This window comes from Ambystoma mexicanum, chromosome 3p, assembly GCF_040938575.1.
Source record: "Ambystoma mexicanum isolate Mex_15411 chromosome 3p, UKY_AmexF1_1, whole genome shotgun sequence".
NCBI classification, from domain to species: Eukaryota; Metazoa; Chordata; class Amphibia; order Caudata; family Ambystomatidae; genus Ambystoma; species Ambystoma mexicanum.
The window spans coordinates 324892068-324916354 of record NC_090925.1 but is presented as its reverse complement, the minus strand read 5'-3'; the positions used below and the strand labels follow the sequence as shown (position 1 = coordinate 324916354).

The 24287-nt window shown below is 45.1% G+C and overlaps 1 protein-coding gene and 1 long non-coding RNA gene across 4 annotated transcripts in view; one reads left to right on the top strand and one right to left on the bottom strand.

The window, feature by feature from the left end:
• GMEB2 (glucocorticoid modulatory element binding protein 2) overlaps positions 1–10580 on the bottom strand; it is a 374248-nt gene extending 363668 nt beyond the window's left edge. Inside the window, exon 1 of one of the 3 annotated variants that reach the window (XM_069650900.1) lies at positions 10318–10580. The gene's annotated coding sequence lies outside the window, so the exon portion shown is untranslated. Of the gene's footprint in view, positions 1–10115; positions 10245–10317 lie in introns of those variants that run through there. The other 2 variants (XM_069650898.1, XM_069650899.1) reach the window with 2 other exon arrangements.
• LOC138580389 (uncharacterized) overlaps positions 10204–24287 on the top strand; it is a 54922-nt gene continuing 40838 nt past the window's right edge. The window contains exons 1-2 of the long non-coding RNA XR_011304243.1: positions 10204–10296; positions 17873–17960. This is a non-coding gene — a long non-coding RNA (uncharacterized lncRNA). The remainder of the gene's footprint in view (positions 10297–17872; positions 17961–24287) is intronic.

Genomic DNA, 24287 nt, shown 5'->3' with positions numbered 1-24287 from the left:
AACTGTACATGGTTGCCTTCATCTTTCTGTGTTTTGTTCATAGCACTGGATGGATGCTGGCTTCCTCGTATGCTGCAGGGGGTACCTCTGGCATGCAGGGTTAGTTGAGCTCCGGTCTCGAAGCACAGTGCTCTCTATAAAATGTTGTCGAGTCATCCAAGGCAATATTACTGTTCATTTCTTCAAACATACAGGATTTAACATCAGGTTAATCCCTACCGTCACCATCACACAGGTTTTGCCTAAACCCATTGTTTTCTCGCGGCTGATATCACCCTTTCCCACTTGCATAAAATGCTGGAGACAGTGTTCTAGCCATAGAGCATGGTTGTGCCTCCGAATTCTGCGCCCCCTAGCTCAGAGACTAAATTACCTTCATTGGGATACGGCCATGGGATTGGAGGTGGGTTATGCAGATGCCATCCTGTACCACCTGCAGGTAGCTCACAGCTCTGGCAAAATTGTCCCGATAGACTGGGTTTCCTGGGATGCAGAGTCCCTCTCTGCCTTTGGATGGAGCCCGAGATAAACCTCGTCACACTTCTATGGCCAAACTTCCTAAAAACCTGGCTTTCCTTTAAGAGATATCTATTGCACCTACACTAAAAGAAGCTAAAATATAAGTCTTTCCCACAACAGACATTCCCCTCGGTGTCAACTGAAAGGCGAAAGTGGCTATTCTCGTGGGGGAAAGCGTGGGATAGAAGAAAGACATCTCATTCACAGGAGTGGAGTTACACCTTATGCTCAAGACATACACTAGGCTAAACTAATTAGCTACATATTCATTAATAATGAATTGATGGACAAAGTGAAGATTAACTAATATAGGGCAAATCTAACAAGAGGGAAATTAAAGGTCTCCCAACAGCTCGGGATTCTAAAAGTAAAAGACTTTACATTCTCTCTCAGACTGTTATTGCATGACTTTTATCACACAATTTTGAAATAACGGCTGGCAGTTTTATAAACTGCTTATTTTCATTTATTTTTAATCATTTTGAGAACAATCACTTCCTGTTAAATTGCAAAAATCTTCGGCAGTAGTCACAGCTATTTTTTTAATGTTGTAAAATTGCACTAGAAAAAGGTAGATGTTACGAAGCATTTGTTTGCAGTTCAATACCTTTAGGTAGGACCATACACATGTTTACATTCAATGTTCTTTTATATAGTTTGATGTTATGAAACACAAAACAGTTATGTAAGGGAACATGTTTCAATGCAGCTAAAAATAAAATGGTCGTTTTTCAAATACATGTGCGTGCTCCGTCACGGAAAACCTTTGAAGGGTGAACCCCCATGTTTAATAACTGAAGTATCATTGAGATTAGGCACATAGGTACGTACACCCACCAACAAAACCCTAAATTTAAGACGTTTTGAACATCAGTCAAATACACGGGTGCAGGACTTGGTGTTTGAAATTAGTCTCAAATACCATTTGGCCGACATTGCCATATTGTGCCACTACCAGCATTGCTTTCATTCGTTTAGTTTTGGCTATTAGGCTGCACAGAAAGTGCTGCCTATAAGTTCAAACTATTGGCATGGGAAGTAAAGATAAGCCAGACAAAGGATCTGAAGAGTGTGACAGGGTTCAGGCTATAACTTGTCAGAGGGGCCCCGAGGACCTCCATCAAAGTGGGGTAGGCAGTGAAGAGACCCGATCTATCTCAGAGGTGATATGAGAGAAGTGAAAGGGAATGCCATCTTTAGCTCCCCAGTGAGTGTGGAAAAGTGCTTATATTTGTGCACCTCTTACCCTGTACCGAAGCCCATCAGCCTCGGTCCTGCCCAGGTCGCTTTCTAATCTTTCAGGCACTGCCCAAGAGTCACGGCGTTCAGAGCGGTATGGGTATACCAACACAAGATCCAAAGACCACAGTTACCATCATGCACCAGCCTCCTCATACCAGTGGAATGACTAGTGGACCCCAAGGAGCAACTATCCACTGACCTACAAGAATGCATCAAGGTCCAACGGATAAGACTCCTCCCACACCAGACGGAAAGGAATGGTTGCCTTATGATAAGTGGATTGTTCACTCTATTCCCAAGCAACATTGGAAATCCAATGACTGCTACAGGGTCCCCAGCATTGCTACAGGAGAGAACCAGTGGCCAAGGTGGAGACAGCGGGGAACTGTACAGCAGTGGGAGAGAGCAGGGAACATTGCCCAAAATCCCTGTGGTCAATGACTTGCATGTGACAGGAGTGAAGCAAAGCATATAGGACCAGTTACTGCATGGCTGGCTGGAGAAGGAAAGCTAAGAAAAGAGGGCTGGGCTGATGGTTTTTATTGAGACTCCTGGAAGGATTGCAGATCACAAAGTGGAGAAGAAAGATGGGAAGAGATTCAGGTAAACTAGGCAGAGATTGGCTCAGGAAAGCTGGTTCAAACGTCCATTGGGACTTGGGAAGTTTCTAGACAGGAAGGCGAGGGCTATAAAAAGCTAGCATAGTCGGTCTGCAGCGAAAGGTGTTTGGGTGAGGTTAAATGAGGTGAAGGAGGGACAAGAGACCAGAAAGGAGTGTGAAGCAGGTGGAGGACAACGTGGAGAATAGTTTTGCCGGAGTGAAGGAAAAAGGTATTGGATTGAGAGCATGAGAGAAACAAGTAAGAGAGAGTTGGGAGGGAGCAGAGAGGATTGAAGAGGAGTAGAGTTGGGTGGGAATGGAGACAGTAGGGAGGTGGAGAGGGGGGGGGGCAAGCATTAATAGCAGGAAAGGGAAGGATAGAGGCAGAATGAGAGGAGTAAAGTTGGTATAAGATCAGTGGAGTAATAGGACCAGCAAGGGGGGGGGGGGGGAAGGAGGGGATAGTGGTGGAGCAAGAGAAGTCAGGAAGTGAGGAAATGGAGAGAAAGACTGGCACCGGAGTGGGGTATAATAAGACCATCGGACTTGCCTGGTTTAGGTCACCTAGGAAGTCCCTGATGGAGATAGATAAGACTATGACCTGTAGGCATCCCAAGATCAAGGACAACCACAACATTAGGGGTAGACTGGCTATAGTCAACCCCTCTTTGCCTGGTACTGCCATAGTAGGCCTAGATACTAACACAATATACCAGCCGTTGTCATTTTATGACCAAATTGTACTATTGTGGCTGACCTTATAAAATGCCTATTGCAGGACCCCAAAGCCAAAACTGCTAGCTTTGCCAAAACTCATTACAAGTGGCGTTGGGCACAAACCAGTCTTCTGCTTATGTAGACCACTTATCTACAGCAGTATACACAATCTACTGTGAAATAATATTACAAGCATTGGTAGTGCCAATAATGCAGCTTACAAAAAAAGATGTACTTTTCAAGCTTAGAACGAAGACTGTTTTAAGATCTACATCACAGACCTTCCCAAAACATTGTAGTGGACACATGCTTCCAGTGGGGTTCTAGAAGTACTGTCTCCCATTCAGTACGAGGGGGAGCTTTATTAGGTAGCCTTTGTCTCTAGAAACTGTAATTCAGCAGTACTATACATCGATAGAGGTATTAGCAACTGATAAGGCTGGAAGTGATAGTAATGTTCCGGCAGCTACTTTTGGAATCCTTGTGGATCATCAAAGCATTAATGATACGTGATTGTCATAACACTATATGTTTTCTGCTTCAATTTAATTATCTTACTCTTAACCACAAAATTTAACAGTAACCTAGGCTTAATCTATTATAACATGTCAGGTCTTGCTTTGCCCCTGGTTTATTTGACTAGTCTTTGAAGCCTTCTGCTGTTTTTACTGAAATCCTGCATTTTTAGTTGGCACTGAGAGAGAATATATATATATATATATATAGGAAAAGGCATATTCACAGGGATTGCACTCCTGTGGAGGCCACGCTCGAACCTCTACCCAATTGACAAAAATAAATCCCCAGAAGCAGTATTGTTGAAAGGAACTTCCAGTTTTAACGAAGTCACGGGGGGAAAAGGAATAATGTGTTTCACAGCCATCCGGCTCCTCGTTCACATACGAAAGCTCAACGTAAGTGACGTTTTTAAAACACAACAACAACTCTTTAGTTTCTCGATTCTGGGCTTTAGTGCTTTGTCGCCTTCTATGGCACATCAGTAAAACAGTCGAGTATCCTGAAAACTGCACTGCTTACCATTATGGAGCAGGTTTGCCGTTACAGTTAGAGAACTATCTCACACTTATAAAGTTCAATGTAGTGCAGAGCGATACATTCATCTTACCCAATGGTTATTACCATTGCCAGAGCTAAAACAAACATCTTGTTTACCGGAAAGGCTTCATAAAACCTAACAATATTTTTTCTACATGTGTACATAAATTCTTAAAGTGCATAATACTTTCCAATATAAAGACCTTTCTTTAAGACCCAATTAGACCAAACTTAGAATTTACCTTGATATGGTGCATAAGGCAAATAAAGTGCACGATCATGAACTACAGCATTACCTTGATAAAGTCCATAGTGCAAAATATATATATATATATTAGTGTGGCAGTGACCGCACTATAGACTAGTATTGAGTTCCGTAGGAAACCCAAAAAATAATTGTTAATCACTTTCGACTCGTATGACGGATGTGGCTTTTACTCGCTGCCCTCCCTGGAATTAAAAAAGTTACAACGCTGTTTCGGCCTAATCCCCATTCATTTTCCAACAGAGTCTCTGACAGAGTGTATTTTTTGCTCAAGTATACAGCGCTGAACGGAATGGGCCAGGTACGAAACAACTTGGGCACGAAGAATTGACAATTTCTGGGAGGGGTCTGGGGTTATTGCATCCAATAGTTTTTAAAATATTAGATGGAGAAGGGGGTACCCCTTTCTGACAAAAATATAGCCATAGTTGCCATGGTGCTTTGGAGCCGAGAGGCATTTCAGCAATGAAAAAGCAGCCATTTTCGCCCAAAATTCTATTGCTAATAACTTTTGTCTTGCAGGATGGATATGGGTGAAATTTCCCAAACAAAATGCATGTAAAGGACCACACTACACTGGAAATTTAGTAACAATATTACAAAATGAAAAAGTGATTAAGAAAACTAAAAACACAGTTTTCCGCCTACTTACAATAAATTTCTCACAAAGAAAAAGTGCAGTTTTTAAATAGCCATAGCATGAAAAACGTTTGCTAGATTTGGACCAAATAAAACAACTTGGGCACGAAGCAGTGACTTAATTTCCTTGACTGGTTTGAGGTAAATCCAATGCATAGTTTTTAAAATATGAGACAGAACAGGGTGCCGCCATGCGCCTTAGATCGGCCATATGCTATGCAGCCAAGAGGCTTGAGAAATGAATTGTGTGCTTGATGCAAGCGATTCCCATGCTATTACAGTGAGATGTCGCAAATGAAAACTCAAAACGCTATTTGGAGGAGGAAAAGGGATGCCAGCAAACTTTGGAATGAACTCCCCCATGACCTTACAGAGTCTAATAAAGTTGTAGACTTTAGAAAGAGAGAAAAAAAAAATAAGCACTTAGATGGCCTGGTCGTAACCACTATACCAATAGTAATCACATCAGGCTAGAGGTTGGGAGTGGGAAAGAAGACACCATGTGATGTTGGGGATGGGTTAAGGAGCAAGTTACGGGTAGAAAATGACTGGTTTATCAGAGGGAAGACAACAGGAATCTCACGAGATTACAGTGGCAATGCCTCAAGACGTGCTCAGAAGAAAATGTGCATCAGACAAAGCAATGAGTGATAGGGGGTAATGTGAGAGGGTTAGTGAGGGGAAAAAGAAGGGGGGGCATGTTGAGTGCTTGTGGAATGCTTTCATTGAAAAATGTTTCCCGTTCCCGCAGAAATAGGCAAGCCGCTACTCTACCGCAGGAATCTGTTATTGGAAATGAATAGTGTGAAATTATTGCGGGAATAAGGTACATTTGCAATGCCTACATCTACTGAGCAGGGGGGGCAATAAGCAGAGTACTAATGGGTGGCAATCAACACTACTTACTGTGACTCACAGGTCAGGGGCTGAATCCCTGCCATCCACTAACTGACTATCCTACATTCACATCTTAGTTATTTTTTACTATCACCCAAGCACACGCTTGTTCCAGGCAAGCCCCAGACATTGAATACTGTACAGACATTAACACCACAAACGTACCGAATTAGCTTCTAAAAGAGAAACCTTTAGGACCTCTGGTGCCAGCTGCCATGAACGCCCTTTGAACCACATTTGACACACCAGCTATACGCTCCATTAAGCTTTCCAGATCATGCACAAGTGTGTTTAGGAATGCATCTAAATGAGCATTAGGACACATCTAGACAACTTTTAAAGTGTTGTGGGAAACAAATAACGGATAGGGATATAGTTTGCCTGGATAAAAAAAGTAGATTTGCAGCAATGTGTACTACCTTCTGTTCCCAATTAGCTCCAGCTTACTGGGTGATGCCAACATGGAACAGGAGATCCTGCTCAAATACTGTTTTAGATCTTATCAAGCATTTTGGTTAATTGTACGTATGAGAAAAATGTGGTTTACTTCTTCTTTACTTGCATGTTTTTTGATTTACCAAATAAAATGACCCCCATGTGGAGATATGCATGGAAGCTAAAATGCTGCAGTGAAGCAAGTAGTACTACTAGAGATTCAGATGACTACCATGTGGATCACAAACTTCATTCAGTATTGCATGGAAGACAATGAGAACGACAAACAAGGAAATCCTAAGAATGAATGCGGTCGAGACATGGGGATCATTACTAGCCCCACTCTTAAGATTTTTCTTTATGGAGCAATTTAAGATTACACTTCAAAACCAATTTGCTGCAAATTAGTACTGATTGATATTGTTAGTTATTCGAAACAGAAAACATCATTTCTGTGTTTTCGATGACCTAAGCCACCCACCGAGCAATGTTGGCAAATTACTAAACAGACTTCCTTCTCAGACACTCATGCATTGCCGATTTGGGTTACAGAAGGAGCATGACAGGGAAATAAATGCCAGGATCCATCACTTAAGCTATTTGTAACCTTGAGATTTAAAAAGTAAAGATAGATGGATGGATATACATCTTTTTTTAAGTTTGCCTGATACATGGGCGGAGTCGAGAAAGTAGAGAATTTGCAATTTAAGTACAATGAAAATGTTTTCATAAAGTGAATGCAATTTATTTAGTTGGAATTTTTAAAGGATTTTTAGAAATGTTAGCATCCCAGAAGATTTTCTCATGAACTCTTTAACAAACATGTTATTTACTTTTTACATTCATTATTAGATACGGTTTTATAAACCCGTTATTTTAATAACATAACTCTGCTTTTTGGAATTGGGGACCGAGGGTTTTGCGTGTGTAGCAAAAAACTAAAATATGACCCCTACTAATGTGTTAAATTCCAAACCCTGACCTGCCTCCATTTCTGCACCAAAAATACATTTAATTTTGGTTGCTCTGTTCAGACGAGTCATTACTAATAATCAGGACCCTTCCGTCTGGCTGGAAAATGCCAATGCTGTAAATGTTAATAAATCAACATTGCCATACGTCAATCAATAATGGTTGTTCGTCGTTAACTTTCCTCTGCAGGCTCCCTCCTATGGAAAAGCCTCCACCTCAGCCTGCAACTTGAGCAGGATCTCAAAATTCTGAAAACTCTGTAAGACTTTGCTATTTTCCTGCTCCTCTCCTCTGCTAATCCCACAGTTGCCGAATCAATGTCCTGTGCCCTTAAGCATCCTCTGGGTTCTGACCTCCGATACCAATTCTGCCCAGCTTCTGTCTATCTACAGCACTTGCACCCCCTCCGCTCTGGAGGTTTCGCACTTACAGCCCAGTCCGTGTTGCACACGATCATTCCTAGCACTTCATCTGTGGCTCACACACGAGCTTGGACTCCTCAGGACTCACCCCCTCTGCCTTGCTGCACTTGCACGTTCTGAATACTCAGAAGGCATAGTAGGCGCGTCCATCTCCCACTTCCCTCCTGATTTTAAATATTGTGTTTCAATGTATTTCCCACCCTTGCTCCCTCCCTGCCCTGTGGGCGCTTTGAAACAGTATTTTCTTATTGCATAAGCGCCTAACAAGCAAACAAATACATTGAAAAATGATTGCTTGTTGATATAGCTCTTGCGTTTTCTTTTTCACACCTGCTCTGAAACATCAGCATGAAGTACATAACAAAAACCAAAAAACAGCAAACCTAATGACAGTTGGCATTGCAGTTCTAATTAGTCAGTCCCAAAAAAAAAAAAAAAAAACTGTTCTAACATGGGGCAGACAAATATTTATACAGGGTAAATGGGCAGGCACAGCGGTGGCCACCGCGCAGGCAAACCCCAAAAGTCACAGTGGTTGGGGGGGGGTTCACAAGAGACCAGAGATTCCACAAGCTTACAAAAAGCTCAGAAGTTTCCTGGGAGAGGGACACCCATTCCTGTTTTTGTATGGAATTGTGGGACCTGTAGTTAGCAAACTTTCAAATAGGACAGAAAAAAACCACACCCCAAAATCCTAAGGAAAAAAAAAAACAGGAACAGATGGCCTTATCACAGTAAGCTGAGGTCTGGCCTACTCACACGCGACATCACAAGTCAGTCACAGGTGCACCACTGCCCCAGGGCACACCAATCCCTAAAAATGTTAATGCCCTTCCCAATACCACAGCCTTGAAATGTGGGCAGCAGCAACCCTTTGGAAATTCATTAAATAAGTCTGCTCAGCTGTCCTCACACCAGCCAGACACCATTCATACGGTGACACAAAAGTAGCAGAGTCCTACACCTCCCAGAGCCACACCAGCAAGCAGAAGCCATTATTCCAGGAAGACAATCAGCAGTTAGAGAATCATCAGCAGACAGCACACTGCCGCCCCAGTTATGATACGGTCCCAACTTTTATGTTCCTGCAAACAGTGTGGGACATTTTAGGCAACAACCTGTTGTAATGTAGTCTTGTCATGTGATGGCACTGGCATGCTTGCGGTCAGAATGTTGAAGCATGAATGCAGCTCAGGAGAATTGTGTGTGGATCTGTGAGTGAATGTTCTGAGAGTGTCAGTTGGGGGCCTGAGCTGGGAATGAGAGGATGGCCGGTGGGTCTGCTCTGTAACTATGTCCTGTCCATGTGCCATTGTATATACACACACACGAGAAACTGGTTGATTTATATTTGTACAATAAAGACATACTGGATCAAATATGATGGCTCCACAGCTGGTCTGTGTTTGGATGCTCCGAGCCCAACCATCTCCCACATCCTTATATACAACAATGGCGACGAGGAAGCTAAAGAGAGCTTCAAGAACTCACAACTTGAGAAGAAAAATAAAGCAGGAGACAGGCAATGAGACTACATACAGCGACTGGAATTACAGTAATGAGAGATAGATACACACACACAAAAAACACAACCCTCCGAGTGGGGGGGGGGGGGACGCCTCAAAAGATGGAGTGGTGAATGTAACATACACAGTACAAATGCCCGGTCCCCCGGCGATGTCCGATTTTTTTGCAGAACATATCAAGAGTTCCTTAAACTTCCCTACACATACTGACGAGGACAAAGTAACTAAACTTCTCCGTCGTTTCAATCGTTGGAATGCACGCTTTAGATCAAATGGGGACAAAACGAGTACAACCTATTTGAATATGAAATGACCTCCACGCATCAAACCCGAACTTTAAAATAACGTGCGTCTCTCATTCAGAACGTCGACACAAAACTAGATTCCACACAAACATATCGGACTGGAAGCACATTTTCGCGGATCACTTCTGGTCACAAGACACATTGTGTTGAGTTTCACTCCCAGTCACGGACGAAGGCCACGCATTCGAGGTGTTTGAAAACGCCGGTCTCCACACACAAGCACAAACGAATGCCGTGCGGTCGGCTGCGAAGACAGCGTAGCAAACCGCGAGAGCGTTGAGGTGCTAATCGAACAGCCACAGCAAGGTTTTTGAACAATTATCCGCCATGAATAACACCCAACAGTGCTCAAGCCAGCAGAGAACGTTATACGATCAAGACGACGAATGTTTACAGTGCACGTCACCCCCACCCCTTTCAGCCGTTATCCCCGCACACGTACACGCACAAAACGCTTAGGCCGCAAAAAAAAAAAAAAAAAGGGAGGGCAAGGAGTACGTCGTCCGCTGAGTTACGCACAGCGGCACCTCGCTCCGTCTCGCGCCGTCCTTACGCCGCGGCCGTCTGGCCGTCGTCTCCAGCGCCGCAACGTCCTCACGCTCCGCAGGGACAGCCGGCGAACGCGGTGCGTGAGGAAGCAAGCAGAACTACAGTGTGTAAAGCAGCGGCGGCACTGGGGCGGAGCCCCGTTGTTTTAGGGGTAAACGGTCGCAGCTCTTACCTCGGTTGCTGTCTCTCTTTCCGGGCTCCGTCACGGCGCGCGCCCTGTTGCTGACGCACGAGAAAAAGTCGAGGTTGGAGATGCGCGTGCCCGGGAGGCAGTGCATCTTTTTTTTTCTGCTCACGCGCGCCCCCGCAAAGCACAACTATTCCTGCGCCGCGAAGAAAGCTCCAGTGTTGCTTTTGCGCATGTGCCGACAGCACATGCGTATTTTTTGCCAGCCGTTCATAACAGCAACTGGCGTTTGTTGTCGATGATTTGTCAATTACATTTGGCAGCGTTCGTTTGCTCTGAAGGACGAAGCTCGGCACAGTCGTACTTCTTTTCTACTTCACTGTGTGTTTCTGACATCTATTCATTTTTCTTATTAAATTCCATCTAGCTATTATAATTGTGTTACTTGATATACGTACCTTTAACACAACATTTTAGAATTGATGCGGATTATTTACGCAGAAAATTGTCCCTTTATGGTCATAATTGGTTTGGTATTTGATCCCTTACACGAGGGTGATGGTTAGCTTCATCCATTTGTATAGTGTATATTGTAATAACGAGACCTCCACAGGTAAGTTATTTAAGCCTTTATTATCAAACCCGAACGCCGTACATATCTCTTCCCTGCTCCTTTCACTCTCCCTCCACCAACTGTCCCCCCCGAACCTTAACCCCTCAACATTCTATAGTAGAACCTTAGATAAGAGCTCGCGGAAGCACGAGCAACTACTACACATCTCCCCCTGTAAACCTCCATAATGAACATTCATTAATTATGAACATAGGTAAGGTAAGGTAGGACAGAAAGAATCCTTAATATGCAATAAGAGGCATATTTATCTATATGGAACATTGATAATGATTACAGTCCAAGCATTAATCATCTGCAAATTCTAAAACAAAATCCTTGTATTTGGCTGGAATATTCTTTATACGGTTTGGGCGATTATTCACTTGATTGGAGGACTCCGCAAGAACAGAGTTTCCACACTGTCCCCTTCCGTGTGGAACTATGCTTGCATTATCTGATGCAAGCACTGACAACTCCTCTGCAACCCTTACATCCACACCAGTCAAACCAAAAGCACCTTTATCAGAATCACACTCAGAATGTACATCCATCCCTTTAGCATCATGAGCTCCTTCTAATGGCACAACATCATCACTTTCCGAGGCAGACGCCTGCCTCCTACCATGCCCCACCCGAGCATCCTCCCCAACCAGCACAGCCATATCCTTATCCCTCTCTAGGGGAACCACATCCTCAGAGGCATAATCTGGATCAACTCTTATTGTATCCCCACCTCCCTCACAACACAGTTCCTTAGTCCCCGCCAGCTTTCCCTTAACAAGGACCACCCTCCTCAAACTCCATCTGGTACCATCTTGCAATTTAACGTATCCATGACCTACTTTGGTCACAATTTTTGGTTCCATAAATTTGGACAAACCCTTTGCTACAAATCTTGGATTTTTCACCACTACAAGATCACCAATTTGTACACGCAGGGGTTTCTTTTTTTTAAGCTGAGATTCCCAAAAACTGGATTGTTTAACACGCACCTTGTCCAGAACCTCCTGCATGTTGATGCGACTTTGTACACCACCCCCAAGAGCGGCCACCCTTAGTTTAGATCCTGGTTTTCTCCCTCTCATTAACTCAAAAGGAGACACTCCAGTAAAGGAAGAAGGGGTAACCCTATAGGCTTTTAGAGCTTCAGTCACCACACTGCACCACGGCAAACCATTTGCGATGGCCAACTGAACTGCCCCCTTCACAAACCTGTTCATCCGTTCAACTAATCCATTGGCCTCTGGATTGTACAAAGCCACTTTATGGTGACGAATTCCTAGTTTGGAGAAGAACTCTTGCATGGTGACTGATACAAATTGGGGACCATTATCTGAGACTATTCCAGCCGGAACCCCTTCCCTGTCAAACACTGCTGACAAGAAGTCAATCACCTTCTCAGTGGTGACCGAGGACAAGGCCGTGGCCTCCACCCACCTAGAGGTATAGTCCACTAACACCACAAAATATCTGAAACCTCCACCCAAGGTGTCCATGGGACCCATAATATCTACTGCCACTTTTGACCACACCTCTTGCGGCACTTCCACAGGCTGTACGGGTTGGGGCGACGTTGTCTTACTTTTATCACTGACTGAACAAGCCATGCAATCCTTAACTACCTTCTCAACCTCCTCATCCATCTTGGGCCACCAATACCCTTCTCTCAGCCTTCTTTTCGTCATGGATCTCCCGAGATGCCCTTCATGAGCCAACTCCACCAACTTGGCCTTAAGAGATTCAGGTGGTATTAACCTGGTACCCCTGGCAATGCCCCACGGACCTTCAGACAACTCTGTCCATACTTGTCCGAACGACTTGTCCAATTCATCCTTGCCTGCACCTGTAGTAAGAGCAGTCTTGATTTTGTTCAACACAGGGTCCATCGCACATTCTCTACCCCATTCCTGCTCATTTACTGCCGGAAACACTTTGGCCACCAACACATATTCATCACTCATCACAGCCTGTTTTGAGTTTTCCGCACTTACATCATGCCGGGGAAAACGAGATAGACCATCTGCAACCATATTTTTACTGCCAGGTAAGTACTCCACCTTAAAATTATACTCATTCATGTCCACCATCCAGCGCATCACTCTAGACGATGCCTGGAACAAACCCTTAGATGTCAAAACATGCACTAGGGGTTTATGATCGGTGCGTAATGTGTATTCTACTCCCCACAAGAATGTTCTAAAATGTTTGGATGCCCAGACAGCTGCCAAGGCCTCCCTCTCTATGACAGCATATCTACGTTCTGCTTCACTAAGAACCCTAGATGCAAAAGCAATGGGGCGATACGATCCATCAAAACACTGTTCAAGAACTGCCCCTACACCATACTCACTAGCATCCACTGTCAAAACCGTCTTCCTAGATGGAGAAAAGGAAGCTAACGATGGAGCCTGGTCCACTTGAGCCTTCAAGCCTTCAAATTCTAGCTGGCATGCCCCTGACCACTCAAAATGTACGCCCTTTTTGAGCAACGCTCTCATGGCCACAGTCTTGTCGGAGTACGTGGGAATAAACCTACTATAATATTCGGCCAATCCCAAAAACGACCGTAATTGGTCCTTACTGGTGGGTGGAGATACTTCACATAACGCCTTCACCAACTCAGCCTTGGGATGTATCCCCTTGGCATCCAGGGTGTGTCCTAAATAAGTCACACTCTCCACCCCTATCTTACACTTACTTAATTTGACCGTCAAACCACTCTTCTCCAAAATGCCCAAAACTCGTAGAATCCTTTCATTGTGTTCCTCACGAGACCTGCCCCACACCAAGATATCGTCCTGGAAATATTCCACACCATCCACCCCGCAAAACAACTTTTGCATCACCCGCTGGAAAACAGCGGAGGCGGATGCCAAACCAAATGGCATACGCCGGAAACGGAAAGCTCCAAATGGCGTAATGAACGATGTAAGAGGTCGTGATTCAATGTGCAAATCCACCTGGTGATAGGCAGATGACAAATCTAAGGTGGAGAAACAAGATGCCCCTCCCACAAGTGAAAGCATTTCCTGTATATTCGGTAAGGGATGCCTGTCTATCCAGATACTTGAATTCAAATCTCTTAGGTCAACACACATCCTCATACCACCATCATTTTTACGTGCCAATACAACCGGGGCTAACCACTCTGATGACTCTACCTCCTCTATTACACCAGCCTCCATCAGCTTTTTAAGTTCTGTCTGAAGACTTTCACGTGCCATGATTGGTACACGCCTAACTCTGTGCACAACGGGAACGGCATTCCTCTTGAGCACGATCTTGTGTGAGAAACCCCGCAACTTGCCCAGGACGGAGGAGAAAACTGATGGAAATTTCTTTTGGAGATTATCGGCTGACACCACACTTCCCTCACGCAAACTACCTTCTCTTTCCTTGCTTACGCACAAAACCGGGACAGCTTTGCCAGGTCGAATCTCCATCTCTAGAGCAGCCTGCTCCTCCCACCCAATAACCGGATCGCCCTTACAAGCTACATACAGTTTTCCTCTGGCTTTTCTGCCATGAAATTCAATTTCAACCCACTCATATCCCAATACTTTAATTGGAACACGGCCATACGCACAAGGATTAATATCAGACGGGTTAAGACTAGACACCTCCTTATGGAACTTAGATTTATACATCTCAGGAGATATCATAGTGTATGGAGAACCCGTGTCAACCAACACACTGAGTGGAACTCCATTCACATTAAGAGTAGCCCACGCACTTTTTCCCGACGGTCCCACACTCAACAGTGCACCTTCTTTTGGAAGCAAATCCGCCCTAGCAGAAGGACTAACATATCCTACAACAGTTACATTGTTATCATCTTCTTCGGGGTCCACCATCCGCACCACTTCCTTCTGTGGTATAGCCTTACACATGCGGGCAAAATGTCCTCTTCCCTTGCACTTTCTGCACACAACGGCAGAAGCAGGACATTCCCTTGCACCCGCAATATGACCCCTCCAACCGCATTTCTTGCAGAATTCTCTGCTATTCGGCGTGACTCTTTGATCCTTGTCCCTGGTTCGACTTTCTTCATTTTTGCGTGGCTGAACCATGTGTACAATGTCCGCCTTTTCCGTCACTTCTTTGACACTCTTCCTTGACTCCTCCAGGGCACGGGCTATTTCAATTACTTTCTCCAACGGAGGATCCTTCTCTGTCCACAACCTCTCCCTAACCTTCGAGTCACTAGTTCTCATCATGATCTGGTCACGAATGTATTCTTCTGCCATGCCCGTGAACTTACAAGTAGAAATGAGGGTGCGCAGTGCCGTCACATACGAATCAATGTTCTCGCCAGAACCTTGTGCCCTTGAAAAGAAATGATACCTCTCAAGCACAATGTTTGCTCTTTTGCCAAAACGTGTCTCAAGTTTTTTTAGAGCAGTCTCAAATGCCAAAATCACTGCCTGCCCCCCTTCACCATCTCCTTCTCCTGAAGACAAAGCCATAACATCCTGGCCCGGAAGGTGTCTGAACACCCTTAAACCCTCCGTACCAAGGCAATTGAGTAGGGTCGCTTCCTTGTCATCATCAGACATTCTGGAACCCCCTGACGCTCTCAGATATACTTTGAAAGTGTCCACCCAAAGCTCCCATGCAATGGGGGGCTCCCCCGGATTGGGGAGGAAGGCCGGAGGAGGACGTGCATTGCTGCGCTGCATAGTCACTGGATCCGACATAGCCACTGACTGAGGTCTATGCTATGAAACACCTGAACTCTCTGCGCTCTTCCGTGAATAACAATGTTTAAGTAACTTGTTCAACACGGCAGACTAGCAAGATGATTATTCCACCTTCACATATGCACAATACTGTTAAAGGCAGGCTCCAGTCACTTCCCTCCTCTATATTTTGTAGCAAATAGAAAGCACAGTATCTCAATGCCAGCACACAAGTAGTTAACTCTCCTCTCCTTGCAGTTCGAGTAATATAGACACACCCACCCTTGAACAGGAAGCCTTCCGTTAACTTCCTATGTGGTGGGCGGAGCCGAACAACAGGGCATCCGTGTATAATTTGCGTCTTCACAGCTACGAAGAACGCCGGACTCTGCCCCCTCCCAGGGTCCTCCTCTCACCTGTGCTGCTCCCTAGTATTATTGTGCACCGCACGGCACTGTCGCACCCCGCCACAAGCCGCACTCGACCTCTTCCGGGAGCGCGGCTCGGCAGGATTTAAGCTTGACAGCGGCCGCACAGCCGTGAACACGGCTGCACTCTTTGCGGTGTGCCGCGCTCGACCTCCTCCGAGAGCGCGGCCCGGCAGGATCCTCTGCTAGTGGCAGCGGCCGCTCAGCCGTAGCACGGCTGAACTCCTTGCCGTGTGCTGCGCTCGACCTCCTCCGGGAGCGCGGCTCGGCCGGCCGCTGAAGGCAAGTAGCGTTGGCCCAGCTGACACTTTTCACGCCGGGGCCCGCGCTCGACCTCGTCCGGGAGCGCAGCCCAGAAATCAGCTGAGGTACCGGATGATGTGTACGGCTGGCAAGGCGCGTGGGTCGGGTTTGAAGATCCTCGTCGCCAGTGTAATAACGAGACCTCCACAGGTAAGTTATTTAAGCCTTTATTATCAAACCCGAACGCCGTACATATCTCTTCCCTGCTCCTTTCACTCTCCCTCCACCAACTGTCCCCCCCGAACCTTAACCCCTCAACATTCTATAGTAGAACCTTAGATAAGAGCTCGCGGAAGCACGAGCAACTACTACATATATCTTTGCCTGTTTCAGTAAGCTTTTTTGGCAAGTTGTTAATGCACATTTTGACCTTTATTATGTAAGGTGTCTTATTAGGATGCTTGCTGGCAGTGCTGGAAATGGAAATTATTTACTGGGAAGGGGGCAGATGTTTCCCAACCATCCACTCACAAACACAGATTAATGAAAGTGTTCCTTTTAGGAGAGGCTAATCATGAGCCCCTGGAAAATAACTTAAGGGAGCAGCGTTTCATTTCCTATAGTTAGGGTGACCAGAGTTAAAAAGTAAAAAAACGGGATACGGCAGGCAGCTAAAATAAAAGTAGGAATAACTCTTGAAAAGGGCTGTCAAGGCACTACACTTCAGTAGCGTTTGGAGGAGAAGGGGGTTTAAGTGTGTCACTGTTCAAAGAAACACATAACATATCTTAAGTTGTAAAATGGCCCATTTCATCTGTACAATATTGTGCGTTCCTGCCTGCCAGCTATTCAGACATGCTATAAAAAACCGGGAACAATGCAGTTTCCAATGGGGAAAATAATCTTGAGAAAGGGGGACATGGCACCAAATACTGGGACATTCCCCAATTGGTTTTTCAAATGCTAACAGCTCCTGTATCTAGGTGGTCATATCCAACCAGAACGTTTCTATCACCATACACTTCCACCAAATGTAGGCCCAGTCCCCTTAATCTTGACACCCTCTCCAACATGCTGACGAAACCTTAGGGAACAGTACCTGCAACACCTGTGGTGTATAGTGCATTGCACAATTTTATTGCACCATAACTCCCTACATTGTATCGACCTAGTTAGCTCGGTTATATTTCCCCAAATATATTTCCAATCCTCCTCTGGTATATGAGGTGCTAACACATCCTCCCACTTCATCATATAGCCAAGTGCTGCTTCGCCCTTGAGTCTAGTAGATGCTTGTACAGTGTGGAGATCAAGTTTTTGAAACCTGTGTGCGTTGTGATAAATGTCTCAAAAGGTGTGAGTTCTTTACACGCTGCATGGTTACCGTTGCATCTGTTAGCCAATGCCTCAGTTGGTAGTACAAGGCATAAAATAAGTGGTATTGCATCGCAATTCAATATCACCGATTTGCGTTTGTTGCTCCGAGTGCAACATGATTTGTAGCACCAATGTTAAACTGCACTTCTAATGGTAATCTGGTGCTGTTTCGAACCCGCAGTGTGCGGGTCGTGCAGGCGAGGAAGAGGCACCATCTTGAGCTGAGCTGAAACATTGTTTCTATTCATGTTCCCAACCAGAGGCTGTTGCTGGCATTGGAAAGCATTCACAAAGGAGAGCGTGAGAGCTGCTGAGTTCGTGCACCTCCTGACCTACTTTATGGACATGGTAAGTTTGAGGGCAGAGGACAGGCAGACGAATTCACTGAGGCACCAGCACGGACATGCTCCCTTCCTATCTGCTGAGGCCAGGGTCACTGCCCATGCAGTTGGGGGGGTATGGACGCCCGAAGGAAGCTCTGTATATAAAGGACCATAATTATGCATGCAGGTTGTGTGCTAATCGCTCCATAGGCTGAGCGTGTTTTACAAGACGTCGGGCTCCCAAGCTCACCATACACTGGAGCTTTTGTTACAACTCGCTCTGGAACAACACTAATGGGTCCTACATTGGAGCATAGAATGTACTTTATTGCACATTTTCTGAAGCTATGAGAAACAAGAATTATTAGGACTTGCACATAACACAAAAACATATGTTAACTGTGAGTAAGTATGTGTTAACTGCGAGAAAGAAAGCAGGCAGGGTCAATTCTGACAGTTGTGACTCAGGCTAATAAAAAGATGCCCCACCTGTTTCTGCTCCAAATAAGTAACCACCCCAAAGCTGGGTCCAGGAGACCTAGCAACTATATTAAAGCACTTCAATATATGGCATGACCCATGTTAAGTCGCTGATAAGTCTGGCAAAATGTGGAGAAAAGTGCGGCTCCCTGCCCCAGGGTGGCAACACCTTCATGGACTAATTGACGTTAGTCTCTACCTCCTCCCCAGCCTTCTGAAATTCTTGGGATGTTGCTGACAGGACTTGCTCACTTTCAGAACTCATGACCAAGACAAAATACAAAAGATAAACAGCGTCTGGACTGTGCGGCTCAAAAAATAAAGGCTTTGCAGTCACATGTACTTTGTTCTCTGCAGCACTTTTATTACGTGGGAATGATTAGACAATTAGCCACTTAATAGGACATTGCAAGTGAAAGACCCTCACAACACCTATTTCCTCCCAAATCTGCCTGCTTCCAGCACAATTAAATTGAGTAACGAAATGAAGTTCTCCTTTAAAGATTTGTTTATATGTTTAACAGCTTGACATGCACACATTTTTTGTTTAGTCAAATGTTCTTAACAGCACAACATCAGCAAGCTGACACTTTCTATACCCAGGTAAACCTAACAGTTTATTTTAGTGTGTGTTGCTTTATTTTGTTTCCTGGGACTTGTAGTTTTCCATGAAGGATATTGACAATATTCTTTTGGCTCAAGATGATTCTAAAATGATTTGCGTATTGTCATGCTGCTATGTTACTACTTGGCCCCTGTATACTCGCCGCCTATGGGAACAATCTTTAAACCCATTTTTCAGCACATTGGACAATGTAGGGACATAAGCGAGTGTAGCAAAAAGAAATTACTCCCAACACATGCAAGCTTGCATAACCAGTCATTTAAAAATGGCTGGGCACTTTACATGAATATGCCATGCAGGCTGACAAGGAGAGAACCAAGTGCATCATCACTTTCCTCTGCTATTGGATGTGGTGAGCCCCACCTCCGAGGTGAGAAAGCACAGAATCTGAGAAGAAAATTGTGATTGGATAACACCTGATGCACAGAGGAATCTAAACGCAAACAGTGGAATGCCTGGGAACCATAAAACAATACAACAGCAGCAAACCCATGGCCATAGGAGGAAAAAGAAGGGTGACGCACTGATTGCACACGTGTCAGCCAGAGATTTCTCTTAATGTGTTCCCCATTTTTTAACCAAACAATTGCTTCTCGCTGCATACCTTTATGCCAAAATTGGCAAACGTTCCAACTAACTTTGTATTGAAATAAAAACTGCACACTGTGAGAAACCAAAGGGTGTCTCACCTACTGGTCACCGGGGATCTCTTTCGCAGGTGGACAGGGCACAGCTATCACCTATGGATCCAGACCCTGGGGGTGGACCAGTGTGGGAGGACCACCTGGGTGAGGGATCTTCGGGGAGTTGGGGTGAGGCGACCGATGGTGAGACGCGATATTCCCCCCCTTTCCCATACCCATGACCCCTCCTATTTCATAGGATTCTCTGTGGTCCCAACTCTCCCGTCCCCTCTTTATACGCAACCACTGGGCTGAGGAAAAGGGCGACCGAGAGTTAACAGGCTAACTCTTGCATATTGCATTGGACATGTCCCGCTAATTGGGTCAGGCAAAGTCGGGCATTTGACTTTAAGTGTATACATCTGATACCAATTGGCTCTCCTCACACAGATAAAAGGCGGAACATAGAGACACACTCTGAGCAAGGTGGAACACGAGTAATATCAGAATTTACAGAGAGTAGGCAAACCTACTGGAGCAGAGCAATGGACTGAGGGACAAGAGAAAAGGGTAAAGAACGCCAGGAGTTCCCTGCAGGAGGTTGTTGCCTCCAAAAGGCAGCGAAAGACACGTGGAGAAGGACAAATCCCAAACAAGAAGGCTTCATTGTGTTTCAAGGACACCAGAAACCCTCCCTGGTGAAGGCCAGAGTTGGGGAGACGAGGCCAACCCGTGGTACTAACCTTGACTCGTGAATGGAAAAACTGTAAAGACCAGAAAGAAACGTTTGCTTTGAAAGGTCTGAGCCTGACAGAGGGGGACCGGCGTGAACTTTGTGTTGAACAGTGTTTTGAAAGCTGGAAATAGAGACTTAAACGTGTAAGGCCAGGCGGGACTCGATCCATGTTTTGAACTGCCTCTGTGTTAAGAACCTGAGCCAGAGTGTGTCATCCTGCCTACGAGGACCTCCTTATGCTGTCTAACATGGGGAGGAGAGCTGACTCAGCCACGTTTATTTTTATATTTGAACATTGATTTTCCTTTGCATACATTCTCTCCTTTACACACTTTTTGTACAAGAGATAGGGTGGGCACTAGGTTTTGTTAGTATAGGCCATTTTAATTTGACAAACTCAATAGACTGTTTTATTTATAATTCGGGGGTAGAGATGACTACTCCCATCCTTGCTATAGGGCAACGTAGGAGTTTTTCCAAGCCCAGCAACTTTAATAAAGGTTTTACAAATTGTAAAATCAGTGTCATACTTGTGATACCATGCCTCCATTACAACACACACAAACTGTTGAATCTTTATTGAGGTCTTCTTGCAATTAACGTCATGTCCTATTGAAAACATTGATAACAAAAATGTCCAACCATTTAGGTTGGATTGCTAATCAAAATGTATTTATGTAGCGTTTTTGACTAATCAATTTTGGAAAACTAATTTATGCCTTGTAGTATCTCATTCTGTCTCTCTCCTTCAGTCCTATAGACTGTGTGCATGCATCAAATTGCAGTATTTCCGCTCCTTGCATCCTATTGCTAACTTTACACAGCCAACCTTCTGCCATTGTGAAAAGGCTCCTACCTCCACCCCAGGGGAAAGTGTGGGTCCTCAAACATCGGGGAGAAGGGAGAGGGGATCGAGGACAACAACCCACGCTCGAGTAACCCATCCCATATGTCAAATATTAGTGACTTATACGAGTGTTGGTGGGGGAGGGGGGTCTGTCGGGTTGCATGCACAAGATGCCCTCGAAGGGCATGCATAGCACCGATCTGTCCATCCTCTCCCATGGCTTAGTTCTGTCCCCCGGTAACGACTCCCCCACCGCCCATAGCTCTGCTGGCTCATACTATTTCAAAGTCTGGTAGGCCAAGACCTCCCTAATACTTAGTTTAGTTTATTATTTGTATAGTGCCGCCTGGCCCTAGGGCATCCATGCGCTTGAATTGGTACACATAACAGTGTGATAAAATAAGGTTCATGGATGGACAATACAGAAAATTAAAAGCATTATAAAGCATTTACAGATAATGTACAGGGTGGGGCAAGCAGTGCATAATTAATGCAGGTTGCAGGCAGTGGTGGGTGCACTAACAGGGAGGTGTTAGGCATTCTGGGCTTCTTTGGTCAGTAACCAGGTTTTGGCATTGTGTCTGAAACGGTGAAAGGCAGGTTCAGATCTAAGATCGAGTGGTAGTGAGTTCCTAAGTTTAGTAGCAAGCACAGGGAAGCTAGAGCCTCCTGCCTTTTGGAGTTTGTATCTGGGGATATTTAAGCAATGTGTTTGAGCTGATCTAGTTGGATGAGATGGGGTGTGGTGTGTGAAGTTGTCTGATAGGTATCTGGGTGCTTGGTTTGATAGGCATTTGTGAGTGAGCGAAAGGGTTTTACATTCGATTCTCTGAGATATAGATAGCCATTGGCAGGAGCGTCTGACGTCTGAGATATGATTGTTTGGGCTGCTCGAAGGGCGTTATTATGGATAACTTGTAACTTATTAATGTTTTTTTGGCTGGTACCGAGATATAGCGCATTGCAATAGTCCACTTTGGAGAGGACTAGTGCTCTAGCTAAGGTGGTGCAGTTTGAGAGTGAGAGGTAAAGTCTGCTGGCATTGATGAGCTTACAGGTGTAAGCAGTGGCGTATGATATAACGTTGATCTGTCTTGTCAGTGTGTGGGAGGAGTCGAGGTAAATTCCCAGGGTTTTAATGCTGTTAGAGACACAGATGTTGTTGTCGTCGATAGTGAATGACTGGTAGAGTTTGTCGAGTTTGTTGAGTCTGGGTTGGGAACCTAGAAGGAGGAGCTCTGTCTTGTCGTCGTTGAGGCACAGGCCGTGCTTGGCAAACCATTCTTGGATAATGGAATAAATGTTATTGAGTGTGGTGCTGTCTAAGGAATAGTCGCCTGTTAGACACCATCAGCGTTTTCATTGCAATCCTAGGACGTTTATTATGCAATATAAAGGCCGACAATATTCTGTGTAGTGACCTGAAAAATGAGCTTGGTACACGGAGGGGCAAGACCTGAAAATAATATAGGAGTCTTGGCAGGGTAAACATTTGGATTGCTGCTATTCGCCCTAACAAGGGAATCGATAATGGACTCCGTCGCCCCAAATATGCCATGACCCTGCTCAGTAGCCCCGGGTAATTGCTGATAAGCATCAGGGACATATTCTCATTTAAGACTATGCCTAGATATTTAATACCCACCATAGCCCAAGTAAAGGAAGTGTGCCGAACCATAGATTGAATCTAATTGCAATTCAGGGACAGATTAAGAATTTCAGATTTCTCTTGTCTTCCTGGAATCTCCTGTTGTTTCCTGTCCTTTTCCTTTGGTTCTTCGTGCTGGTCCGTGCTTGCTCCTTCCTATGCTTCCTTCCCCTCACTCCTTGCCTGCAATGCCTTTTCCTGCTTCTGAACCCAGTGAAACCTTTGTCTTGTCAGCCTCACAGTATTGGGAACCTTGTATCTACTTACCTGTGAACATCTGCTGTAGTACATCAACCTCTTTCTGTCATCTGGATCAGGTTTTCCCCCTCTTGAGGGTTTTCAACGCTTGGCGGCTGGCTCGAGGTGTTCATCGGTCAGGTTGACATCCAGAGAGAGTCACCCTCATATTCACGACTCACGCTCCACACAAAGAAAATGGCACAACAAAGTGTCGACCATTGCTTCAGACAACAGCGCACATGTGAGGCCTAAACCCCAGCTTCAGTCGTCAGTCCTCTGATCGGTCTACTTGCCATTCTGACCCTGAACCTGACAGTTTGAGACTCCAACTGACTCCTATCATGGATCCTATGCAAGTCTTAATTAGATCCATGCAGGATGTTGCTATGAAAGTCCAAGCATTGAAAGCGGAAAACGCTGCCCTGAAGCAAATGGTGCTCACCCGTGGCGTCTTGTCCCAGGAAAGCCCATCACTTGGTACAGTGTTGGATAAGTTTGATAGGTGCCCAAAGCATCTGCAACAATTCCTGTACTCTTGTACCATCCATTTTTCTTTCAAACCGCTCTTTTATGCTTCTGATAGAGCAAAAGTGGGTTTTCTGACATCTCATTTTAATGGGCAATGCTCTTTCTTGGGCAACCCCTCTCGTTACAGGAGGGGAACCACTGCTGGATAACTATGCTGCCTTTTTTAAAGCTTTCAAGTTCATGTTCGACAGACCTGAGATGGTGTACTCTGCACAGGAATCTCTTGGATTATCGTCAAGGGTCCCAAAATCTTATGACTTATACCTCCAAGTTTAAACAACTGGCTAAAGAAGCAGCCTGGCCGGATGATGCACAGACAACAACACAGGTGAGATCTAAACCCTGGCTTCAGTCCCCTGATAGTTCGACTTGTCAGTCTTACCCTGAGCAGTTCCTAGCCCCCGAATTAGATAACCTTTATGTTTTCATTGTGTCGGATCTTTGTAAGGAAAGGTTCCAAGTAAATGACATAGAGCAGTGGGGACAGAGGCCACCCCAGCCTTGTTCCCCGATGTATTGGAATATGTCTTGATAGGTGGGTATTAATCGAAAAAATATATTGTGGGGTTCCTGTAGTTCGCTTGGATCATTTGCTGAAATCTAGCCCTGAACCCCATATGCTCTA